We start from the raw sequence: 12,361 nt of genomic DNA, 5'->3' as shown, positions 1-12,361 counted from the left end.
TTTTTTTTTTTTTTTTTGAGACAAGGTTTCATGATTTAGCCCAGGCTGGCCTTGAACTCACAGTGATCCTCCTGCCTCAGCCTCCTGAGCATGGGTATTATAGGCATGCACCACCACACCTGTCAGGATCTCTGTTCTTATGAGGGCTTTTCTCCACAGCCCCTTGAGTTTCCTCACAGGCAGAGTCTGATTTAAGAAGGACTATTCCAAGAGGTGAAAATGGAAACTACTCTTAATACCTGGCTTTAAAAGTTTTGCTAAAGCTACTGGGCAAAGCCTGTCTCGGGCTAGGCCAGATTCAAGGTCAGTGGAGCCTCTTGACGGTGCAGTGGCAGACAGTTTAGGGCCGTGTTTAATCCCCATGAAAACTGTTGCAGGCTGGAAGTGGTGTTGCGCACCTGTGATCCCGGCCCTCAGGAGGCTGAGGCAGGAGGATCACGTGCTCAAGGCCAGCCTGGCCCACATGAGATTCAAGGCCAGCCTCAACTACCCAGCAAGATCCTGGCTCACAAAACAAAAACAATGCATATATTTTGTAAAAAAACGTGAAAATGCGGAAGCCTTGAAAACAGTCCTTGGCGAGGCTCCGAAGGCGTTTCTGAGGTAGCAGGGACCAAGTCCAAAATTTGTGTTCAGGGACACAATGCTGCTGAAAGATTTAAATGGAAGCGAAAGATTTATTGTCCGGGTTTTGTGTCTTTTTAATTAGTTATTATTCATGTATTTTCTTAGTTTGGGACGTGGTCACCACTCTGCCCAGGCTGGACTCGAACTTGCAGCCTCCCCAGCACATGCGGAGGACAGGTGCGCAGCACCCTGCGTCGTCCGGCCTGAGCACCTTTCCACTCTCCTCCCTCAGAGCCATCTGGACCCCTTCCGGCTGCTCAGATACGACGCGACGTCTGCGTCTCGCTCCACGGGCGGCGAGCGCCCCCTTCTGGTCCGGCGGCACAGCATCGTCCCGGGGATTTTCCTGGTGCGCGTTCTTCAGGGATGGGTTCCGCTGTGAAGGGGCAGCAGGGGCCGCTTAACCCACGCGCCGCCTCTGGCGAAGCCCTGGCGACGGCCTTGTGCTGGATGCTGATCTTAACTGTGGAGTACAGGTTATGTGACTCTAGTGAGGTTGAAAATTGGATTTCTAAGCCAGGCGTGGAGATGCACGCCTGCAACCCCAGCACTTGGGAGGCTGAGGCAGGCGGGTTGCTAGGAGTTCGAGGCCAGCCTCGGTTACATAGTGAGTTTAAGGCCAGCCTGAATTGCATAGCATCATAACTGGTGTCAGAAAAACCGGATTCTTGCTGGTGGTAGCACTCGCCTATAACCCCAGCATTTGAGGAGGATTGCTGTAAATAAATTCAGAGCCAGCTGGGCTACACAGGGAGACCTGGTCTCAAAACAAAACAAAACAAAAACCAAACCAACCAGACAAAATATTTGGTACTGTTAAATGTGAGGTGGCAAATCACCCACCCTAAGCATTGACTAGGGGGATTACTGTAAATATTAAGAATTAATGCTTACTTTTAAAAGAAAGTATCCCTACAGGCTAGGCTAGAACTCAGGGCACATTAAAGTGCATGACTGAAGACCTTAGGTAACACGGCTGGTGCGGAACTCTGAGAACAGGACTAAGCCTAAACTTGGTTCTACTGTTTGTTTGCTTGCTGTGTGACCGTGGGGAAGTTACTGAGCCTCTCTGAGCCTGTTTACAAAAAAAAAGGAGATATAACCAACTTGTAAAATAGCTGCACATGTTCAGGGGGATGTCCAAGTGTGATGGTGTGTGGCTGTAATCCCTGCTACTTGGGAGGCTGAGGCAGGATAAAGCAGGTAAGATCCTGTCACAAAACAAACTTTAAAAAAGGGCCAAGGATGTAGCTCAGCACTCCCTGAGTAGCTCACCTCAGTCCCCAGTACTGGGAGAGGGGAAAATAAAAAAAAATCAGTGAGATAATTGTGTGCAGTGCTATGTCCACTCTTGGTACCCTGTGGGCCCCAAAGTGGCCCTTCCTCTCCCAGTTCGGTAGCCCAGGCGCTGCTTATCAGCTATTTTGTGCCAACGCAGCATTTGAGAGTGACGACCAGCCGATCAGTTAGTTGGTCAGCAAACCTCGCTTCCTCCTGGAGCTGTGGCGGGGCGGGACTGGGACAGACGTGAGGGGTGCTGCTCACATTGGGCAGTGAGCCTCGTGTGCCACTGGGTGGCGCTGTGACCTCGGGCAAGGGAGGGCTCTCCTCCACGCCTTTCCTCTGAAAGGGAAAATGGGAAGAATTGTTTGCTGGAGTCTTGGGGATTGGACCCAAGATCTTCATACTGAGCTACGTCCCCAGCTTTCCTGTTCATTTTAAAATTTTGAGTCAGGGTTTTGAAACGTTGATCAGGCTGGGTTGGAAATTGAGATCCTCCTGCCTCGGCCTCCCATAATGCTGGGTGGACAGGCGTGCATCCTGACATCTGGCTAGGGTTGTTCCGGCATTGTCCTGTTAGGCTCAGTTCCGAGGGGAAAGGCACTCCCAAGGTGCGATTGCCCGAAACAGAGAGCCACTGCTTTCTGAGAACGTAAGGAAACCAGCTCTGGAGAGCTCGGCTGAAGATTCCTGCATGCTGTGGACTGGGCTCCCTGGGCCTCCCTTCCCTCTCCCTGGAGCTGGAGTGTGGATGTGTTCCCGGGGGCCCTGAAGAGGAACAGGAACATCCTGCAGATTGGTCCTTCTAAATGCCAATGGGCGTGTTGACGCAGGCCTGGAATCCCAGCTCTGGGGAGGCTGGGGCAGGACGATGCAACGAGTTTGAGGCCAGCTTGGGCTACGTCATGAGACCTGGTCTCTACGATATATTCTGCCTGCTCTCACCTGGCGCCCATGGGGAGATGAGAACCGTCTTTTCTGACTCAGTGATCTGGAAATGAGGACAGTGTGGGCTTCCCCAACCCTGGGCGTCCCCAGACGAGGGATGGAAGCTTGCGGGGAGGCTTTCCAGGGCCATTTCTGTTCCCTTCCCTCCCTGAGACGGCCTCACACTTCCTGGGCAATGAAGCTGCACAGATGGGGCTGTGCCCCAAGCCAGGTGTGGTGGGTGCCCCTGTGAGCTCAGCTACTCGGGAGGCTGCGGCAGGACAAGCGCATCCTGGAGGACAGCCTGGGCACCGTGGTGAGACCGTCGCCGAACTGTGGAAGATAAGCCAGGCAGGGGAGGCAGGGAGAGCCGTGTATCTGGTGTGCCCGAGCCTTGGGTTCGATCCCGGCTGCACCAACAAATGGAGGTTAAAACACCCCGATCTGGATGACACCCAGGCGCAGGGCTGCAGCACACAGGGACGCTTCTCCCAGGGACGCATCCCAACACCTTTCTTGGAATAAACGGGACTCCTTTTTATGATCAGGTTCTGAAAAGTTTTATTCACTTTTTGCAGATGTACATTCGGGGAAAGTTGCTATTTGCCAACTTTATTTTCAATGGCTACAGCACATCGGCTAGAGACCTTCAGAAGCTCACGGGGTACCTCCTCCCCAGCGACTTCAGAATCCGGTAGGGTCACTGCACACACCCTACTTTCTTTCTCCCTACCTGTCATCCACCCATCAGGACCTTGCACTTGACAGAAAGGCGCAGTGCACTGAACTATGTCCCGGCCCTTTATTTCTGCTTTTTTGAGACAGGGTCTCTGTAGCCCGGGCTGGCCTCAAACTCATGGTAATCCTCCTGCCTCAGCCTCCTAAGTGCTGGGATTACAGGCGTGCACCACCACACCTGGCTGTCTTTAAATATATATGTCAGTATCTATATCTATCTGTCTACCTCAAAAGACTGTAATGGGGGCCAGGGATTTAGCTCAGTGGTTCCTCCGCCTGCCTCCCAAGGACAAGGTCCCGAGTTTGATCTGTGTACAAAAAAAATAAAATAAAAAAGACTATTAGGGGAAAAAGAGAAGTAAGAAGAATCATGTTGCAGACAGCAGGGGAAAAAAGGCAGACACACAAGAGGTACGAGGAAGTGTAGCTTTTATTAGTGATTTCTTAAACTGAGGAGGGACAGCCATACACAAACCTACCGCTGGCTCCTGGGGCGTTCTTTTAAAACAGCCGGCCCGAAACCGATGCGGTAAAATACAGAGTAAAGCCGTGCATCTACGTCCTGACACCTGCACACCGCACCCAGAGGGTCATCACGGCTACAGGCTGAGAGGCCACGGCCGCCCGGATGCCAGCAGGGAACAGAGCGAGGGAGCCTGCGTGACAGGAAGCTCAGTGCGGCAGGAAGAGAAGAGTTCCAGAGCTTTCACTACAGTGTGAACGTGAATATTTACACTTTCAAACCATACGCTGAGAAATGGTCAGCTTTTATGGTGTTTTTATAACCCCTAAAGATTATAACCTCAAGTCTTCGGGTAGTTTGGAAAAACATAGTTCTGATATATAAAACACAAGTGACCAAAAAGTAAAATATCTGAAAGAATATTCTCCGAGTCTGCATGTGAATGTATGTATAATTTTATTAGCTGTTTGGTGGTGATGTGGATTAAACCCAGGGCCTTTGCACAGTATGCAGGTGCTGTACCACTGAGCTGGCCTCACACTGCCACGTTCAGCATTCATAATTGTGTGGTGGCCCACACCTGTAATCCCAGCCCTTGGGAGGCTGAGGCAGGAGGATAACTGTGAGTTCCAGGCCAGCCTGGGATGTATAGTGAGACCCTGTCTCAAAAAAAAAAAAAAAAAAAAAAAAAGGTGTAATGGTGCAAACCTGCAATCCAGCGCTGTATAGGCTGAGGCAGGAGAATGGTCACAAGTTTGAGCCCAGCCTGGGCAACGTGGAGAGATTCTGTCTCCAATAAAAATTTAAAAAGGGGGCTGGGGATTTAGCTCAGTGGTTCCAGTGCCTGCCTTGCAAGTGCAAGGACCTGAGTCCAATCCCTGGTACCCCAAAAATAAAATAAAACAAATTTTAAAAAGAGGACTGGGGATGGAACTCCATGCAAAGCCTTTGGTTAAAGCCCCAGGTATTTTTGGAGGGGTGGGGTGGGGCACAGAGGCCTCTCACACGGTTCCTGACAGCACCTCTCTGTAACCTAGGCTGTCCAGACCCAACCTACCACGCTCCCGGGGGAGCAGGACCCAGGGACATGGTGCAGAGAGGCATAAACATCAGACGGAGCGGGCAAGAACAAGTCTGTGGGTGACGAGGGGCGGCCACCCGGAGCCGGGCCGGCCACAGCCCGTGTACACCGCCAGGCGCCGGGAACGCGCGACTCGGCGATGTCAGGTGAGGGCCGGGGGTGGGGTGGGGTGGTGAACTTACTAAGTCGGAAGATCTTAAAATCGAGACAGCAAGGAACCAAAATAAACTCAGAAGATCTCTTCCGCGTGGTCCTGATGGAAAATGGGTGATGCTTGTCCTCACCGACAGCGGAAACTCGGGGTCAGGAGCAGGCTCAGGGCTCCGTCCCGGGAGGCAGAGGGAGCGTTAGAGAACCAGACCTGGTCACTTGGAGGGTTACTGGGGGCAGGAATTGACTTCTTGTGTTGGGGCTAAGTTGCTTCTACTAGAAACAGACGTTTTAATCTATTTTATGACCCAAGAATACAAATCACAAGAACTCGGGGCCGGGGATTTAGCTCAGTGGTGCCGCCGCCTGCCACGAAAGCGCAAGGACCCAAGTTCGATCGCCGGTACCCAAAAACACAACACAAAACAAATCACAAGAACCTTCCTCACTGGCGCTTACTAGTCAGCGCGCACATTTCTACTCTGGGAATCGCCCAAGTCCAGGGAGGCCACGACTTCCGGAGGGGTCGGCGCTGGCTGACGCGGGGTCTTCGGTCTTCGAGCTCCTGGCGTCCGGAGTGATGCGCGGGCTTAGGTTGGTTCTAGGATAGGCCCAGGGGCCTGGTTGGATCTGGGATCCCTGGGACCATACCTAGAACAAACCCAAACAAAACCAGCTCCTCCGCAGCTCACAGCTCAGGCCGGCTTCTGGGATTTCACCTCCGACCTTTCCCGGTTTCCCGGTTGGCGCAAGTCCCGATGTGAACAGAAGAAATCTTACGGCGGGATAAAACACAAAAAACACTCTGACTTAGAAATGCAGTCGACTTCCTTAAGATTTAATTGGGGAAGAGAGCAAGGGATAGGTCATTGTTTACGATATTATTATGAAAGAGTAAATTTGTAAAGGACATGCTTTAGTTTTAGAAAAAAGTTCCACTTTTAAGAAACTGATTTTTTTCTTTTTTTTTTTTTGAGACAGGGTCTCTGTGTTGTCCAGGCTGGTCTTGGACTCACTATGGAGCCCAGCCTGGCCTCAAACATGTGGTGATCCTCCTGCCTCAGCCTCCCGAGTGCTGGGACCACCATGCCCAGCAAAACTGAAAAATAGCCTAAATCAGTAAAATTATCCCTTACTTTAAGAAAACCTTAAGATAGATACCTGAGAGGAAATATATACTCTACAACCAGATCTCACAGGCTATACTCTATCTTTGAGATATCTTTGAGAGTGGAATTAGAAGTACTCATAGTTCAGAGTCCACTCTATCACCGTAACACGTGGCCAAGTGACCTTTAGTCAGCATGGGTAAAACCAGGTTGTTGATAGGCTAAGATAGATTAAAACGGGGAGCATTTAAGAGCTAGCATGCACGCATTTTAACTGATCACACTTTGTTTTGTTTTGTTTTTTGAGACAGGGTCTCAACTGTGTACTTGAGGCTGACCTGGAACTCACTGTGTAGCCCAGGCTGGTCTCGAACTCACAGCGATCCTCCTGCCTCAGCCTCCCCAGTGCTGGGATTACAGGCCTGTGACACCACGCCCAGCTGATCACACATTTGAAGATACACATGCAGTCAGTCCCTCGTGACTCCTGCTAAAAGCACATGTGTGACCCTCGAGTCCATTCATCCTCTTGGTTCCTAGGGTGATATTGAGTAAAATCTCTTTGCTCTCATGATTGCATTGAAGAGGAGCTTTTCCCTGGTAGCACCAACCCAGGCTTAGCTTCTGTAATGGCAGCATCTAGAAACTGCTTTGAGCTGGGGGTAGTGGCCCATGCCTGTTATCTTAGTACAAAGGAGGCTGAGGCAGGAGGATCACCATGAGTTCAGAACCAGCCTGGGCTACCCAGTGAGTTCAAGATCAGGCTGAATACACAATGAGACCCTGTCTCAAAAATCAAAACAAAACAAAATGAATGAAAAGGAAAAAAAGTCACCTGCTTGATTGTTTCACATATTAAATGGTAATTTACACACACCAAATAGAGAATGACAGTGGGAATTTTATCATTCAAATATCTATCAATATCTAATGTCTTTAGATTGAACACTGACAACTTTTGGTAAGCTTTTAACATATATTTCCTTTAGCTGAATGAAAATGAAGATACTACTTGGCATATCAAAGAATAAATTCTTTGTGGTATGACCGCCTAGAGTCTACAGATCTTATTCTCAGATCTCTGTGATATTAACACTAAATGTCTTGTTCTTTTTTAGGGCTTAATCTACTGTGTGTCTTGGAAATGAAGATTCCTTTGTCTTAAAAAGAAAAGCCATACATTTTAACAGCATCTGTTTTCCAATCCAAATAGAAAATACTATAGAAAATGCTAACTGGAAAGAATTAGTTTAATCACAGCCAACAGATTACAGTGGGAACTAACTCTAGAGCAGGTATGAAAATGAAATGGATCCCCCTGCACAGTAACAGCTCTCGTATTTTGAGATCAGGCATTGATCCAGGAACCTCACTGGCAGTGACTAAGAGCTGCCATCAAAGTCCACGCACTTACGCACAATCCACTTCTACCTTAACTGTGTCTGTTTCCTCTTAGTTTGCCACAGTTCTAGCCAGCTCTGTCGCTTGCTGTTTAAAACCAAAGCAGCTCAGGAGGTGCGTTAAGCAAGTGGTGAAAGGCTGCCGCCCCCGTGCACACCTGAGCAAGGTGACAGACGGAGGGATCGGAATGACTCCGAAACAGACATGAAAGCCCGAGCAAGCCCAGCCACGGAGTCATTTAGTTTGGGGAGAAATACTTCTCAGCCTTCTGTCCGCCAGGGTGTGATCACTAAGGTTCACAGTGGCCATTTTCCTACAGAAATATTAAAGTGCATTTATATTACACATTGTTCAAGAAGACAGCAGGGCTCGTGGGTTTTGTAAAGAGTCCTTCAAAAGTTATTCCAGAACACGGGAACGGTGGAAGAGGTCTCTCGTTCAGGAGAAACCCGGGCCGTCCCAGTGACCATTCCCAGTAAAATCCTATCCGTCGTCCTATGTAGCCAGGCCAGCCAGTTCTCACTAAACCGGCCACCCTCAGCCTCAAACCAAGAGTTTAGAGTCTGAGTGTGGACGGCAGAGCTGGAGTCACAGTGATAACCCTGGACGTGCTGTACTAATGTACTGAGCTGAGGACAGTGAACAAGAACAAAGTACCTAACTTCCCTGACACCCGACACGACGACTGACACCGGGAGGGCGGCCAGCTTTCCTTTACGGTCGAGTCAGGAGTGGGGAGTCCTGGAGACATCACTATATACCAACAGGTTAGTCACACGCACTCACACGTTCGGCCAAGGGTCTCCGTCAGCAGTCCCTAGGGTGAACGTAGGAACGTCAGCCGCCCCGGCGATCACGCAGTCCACGCATTTTACCACCAGGAAAGCGCTCGGCCTGTTCCACTTACTTACTCTTCCTTTAGAGAGTTCTAGCAAGCACGGCACTCTGGGTTTTCAGTCCACAGCAGGTTAGAAGCAGCAAATGCAGGACCTACCGCAGGAGGCGGAAACACAAGACAGCGGCGAGTGACAGCTGATGGCAGGAAGATACAGAGATCGTGAGAGACAGGTACGGCTCAAGAGGCACAGCAGCGAGAAGGGGGCACAACGCGAGATGGCTCAGGGGTTGGCCAGGGACGGGCTGGGCTCGGGAAGTGGACAGAGGAAATGGGAGTCAGTGTGCGGCTCGAGGGGAAGGGGGGAAGGAGAAAGCACATGTAGTTAGTAAGCTGCGAGGCTGAATGATTAAGTGGGTTTGCAAAATTAACTGACTCAAGTCAGCCACCTGCTAATGACAACAAACGGATGGCTAGGTGTTTTGCCTGTATTTTCTCTCTGAAAATATTTGCACCTTTCTGTTCTAACCTAAGCATGAACTGCAGGCTTCTATAAAGAAAGCTAGCAAAATAAGTCAATCTTTATTTGTAGCATGATATCAACTGCAGTTCCAGTGATTCCGCCGAGCTACCCCAGTCTGACATATTTATAACCAGGTCTTGCTTTTCAGTCTCAAGGTTTATTTCCCTTTTAACCTCTGCTAAGAAGAATGAGCAAATGCCACTCAGTAATTCAGAGAATGTGTGTAAACTCTAGTTTACTCCTCTGTAGGACAGCCGGAAGCTCATGTTCTGAAACGCCCTGAGTAGTTCCCCTGTCTGCCCGCCCGCCCGCCTCTGGACTTGCTTGTCTCTAGTAACGGAGGAGCAACGCACACACGCTCAAGACTGAGCGCGATGGCTGTACTTGTAGGCGTCTGTCTCCGTCTGCCTCCCTGTCCTGTCGTAGGTCGGCAGAGCCTACGTCCTGTCTTCCACAGTGACCCATGGGCCGCTCACAAGCATCCTGCCCTGGAGAACTAGACGGTCCTGGAAAACAAACTCCAGCAGTAATGTCTGTATCAAAAGCTGTCAAGAGTGCTGGGGATTTAGCTCAGCGGTGCCGCTGCCCTCCTCAAAAGCACAAGGTCCCGAGTTCGATCCCCAGTACCCAAAGAAAAAGAGCTATCAAGAATTACACTGTCAAGGGCCAGGGATTTGGCTCAGTGGTTCTGTGCCTGCTGCACAAATGCAAGGTCCTGAGTTTGATCCCGGTATCAAAACAAAAACCTGTGAAAAAATAGTGTGAAATCTGCAAAGTACAACTCTTAAGTTTCCCTCACAAAATGTTTTCTCAGAGTGCTACTTCTGGGTGTAGAATGGCAGCTATTACAACTAGTCAGACCTGAGAGGAAAAAGTAAAATATTCTTAGAAAAGCAATGAACACTGACGTCTACTTACATTACACTGGCCTGCTGGTTAGCATTTATTTCTAAGGATTTTATGGCCAGAACAAAGTGCCAGACAGATATTCTTAGATTTTACTGGGCATAAACATTAGCTAAGTCTCATTGTAAAGAATTAGAGAGATTAGCTTAAAATCTGCATAAAAAAGTAAGACTTTTAGTTTATTCTGATGCAGGTACCTCACTAAAACAACTGAGAAACAATGACAGAATATCATAAGAAAAAATTACTTAAGGGATTTTTCAGAGAAGATAGTATTTTGTCTTAGAAATATTTTAGAATCACCTTAGAGAGAAGTATAAAACTGACACACTGTATGGAGATACTTCCCAAACTGGCAAAATATAATAAAGGAATAAAAAATTATTAAATTTGAATTGTTCCTATAAGGTTATAGGTTAGAGAGAGGTTATTACATTTTTCCATAATTCTTCTAAATCCAAGGAAACATGGATTCAGCAAACTAAGTAATTTAAGTGAGGAAGCAGACCCTAAGGACTATTATTTAGGAAGACAGAAGTCATTTATTTATTTATTTTTTGGTGCCGGGGATTGAACTCAGGTCCTTGCACTTGCAAGACAGGCCACCGAACCGCTGAGCTAAATCCCCGGCCCCCATCAGAAGTCATTTATAACACAAGAAGGTTCTTTTTCTTTGAAAAAGGTGCAACCTCGGGTATTGCTTAAAATTAGGTTAACTCCTAGAAGTCAAGCAAAAGGCAAATCACTTATGGTTCAAGGACGTCTACTATTTATAGAAAACAGAACCAAATTTTTCCTCAGGATAGAAAATAGTTATTAAAAAACTTTCTGGGCTGGGGATTTAGCTCCGTGGCGCCACCACCTGCCTCTTAAACACAAAGGTCCTGAGTTTGATCCCCATTACAAACAAAAACAAAAACAAAAACTTCAGTATAAGCAAATTTACTCACAAAAGTGCTAAGTTTCAGGCATTTGAATATTTCCTAATTTAGAGACAATCTGGATTCCTCTGCGGGACAGCAGCAGTGAGTCACTGCGACACTGTCCCAGTACCGTCCACAAGTGCTTCGTGTGCAGGAGTGACAGGGTTCAGAGCCGGACGCGCCTGCAAATGTCCCTCTGAAAATCAGTCCCAACCCTGGAGAGGGGACGGGAAGCACTTCCTCCTAGGAGGTAGTTCTCAAATGGACGACTGAGGAGACGGGCGCCTTCCACACAGCTGGCTACAGTGGGAAAGCCAGAAAGGCTCGCCCACATTGAACTCCAGGCAAACTGACATAAAGCCCTATCTGCTAGCAGGGCGTGGTGATGCACACTTGCAATCCCAGCGCTCCGGAGGCTGAGCCAGGAGGATCTCCAGGAGTTTGAGGGCAGTCTGGCTACATAGCGAGGGCAAGCCCAGCCTGAACTACAGGGCGAGACCTTGTCTCAAAAACAAAAGCAAAACAAAACAAAAGTCTGCTAAGGTGAGATGGGTCTTTGGTCACCAGGGTCTCACTTTCATGTCATCTCTCGTTAACAGGAACAGAAGAAGTGACAAAAAAAATAACTGAAAGGATATTTCTCAATATGGTACACTGTGATCTTTTAGAGATCGTTATGACCTCAAAATGAGCTACGGAATTCACCCGTGATCAGGAAAACACGAGAAATGTGTCACAACCCAGATACTGTGAAAGTACTTTGAAGTTCCAAATCCCAGCACACATCAGTTATATGAATTAATTTTTTTTATTCAGAGCCCATGTCTTGTTTGAAGACTGGTATAAACAAAAAATAAAATACAAACAACTCAAGAACGTAATAGCTACAGTTCTTAACTGCAAGGGTACAGGAAAAACGAATCATACTAAACGCGCCTGTTCTCGCCAGAGGGTTATCCTGGTCACTCTGAACAGCGAGTTCTGCCAAGAAATGGTGAATTCATTTCTTATTAAAAGTACCGAAAGGATCACCAAGATTATCAGTCGTGTCACAAATAAAATACCAGTTTATGCACAGGAGCCCTTACCTTTTTGATTCTCCTACCAGATTTGTCATTTACAGGTAACTACTAATTTCAGCCCAGCTGTCCACACCGGGTTCTTCCTGTGAATTCACACTCGCTGCCCGAGTGCGGGAAGGAACCACCTGGGCGGGCGTCACCCGCATCCGGGTTCCTGCTGCCCTGCCGGCTCCTCCTCGTTTTCTTCCATCGTCTGTTCCTCGTCCTCGTCACCGAAAGTCTGCTCCCGCATGGCGGTGAAGGACAGAGAGCGGGCGGCCACCTCAGCAGCGAGGCCGGCAGTGAGGGCGAAGTTGGGGGACAGCTGCGGCCGGG

This window comes from Fukomys damarensis, unplaced genomic scaffold (assembly GCF_012274545.1).
Source record: "Fukomys damarensis isolate Sample0158 unplaced genomic scaffold, DMR_v1.0_HiC HiC_scaffold_15, whole genome shotgun sequence".
Lineage (NCBI taxonomy): Eukaryota > Metazoa > Chordata > Mammalia > Rodentia > Bathyergidae > Fukomys > Fukomys damarensis.
The sequence above is the reverse complement of the archived record's forward strand: the minus strand, read 5'-3'. Positions refer to the sequence as shown.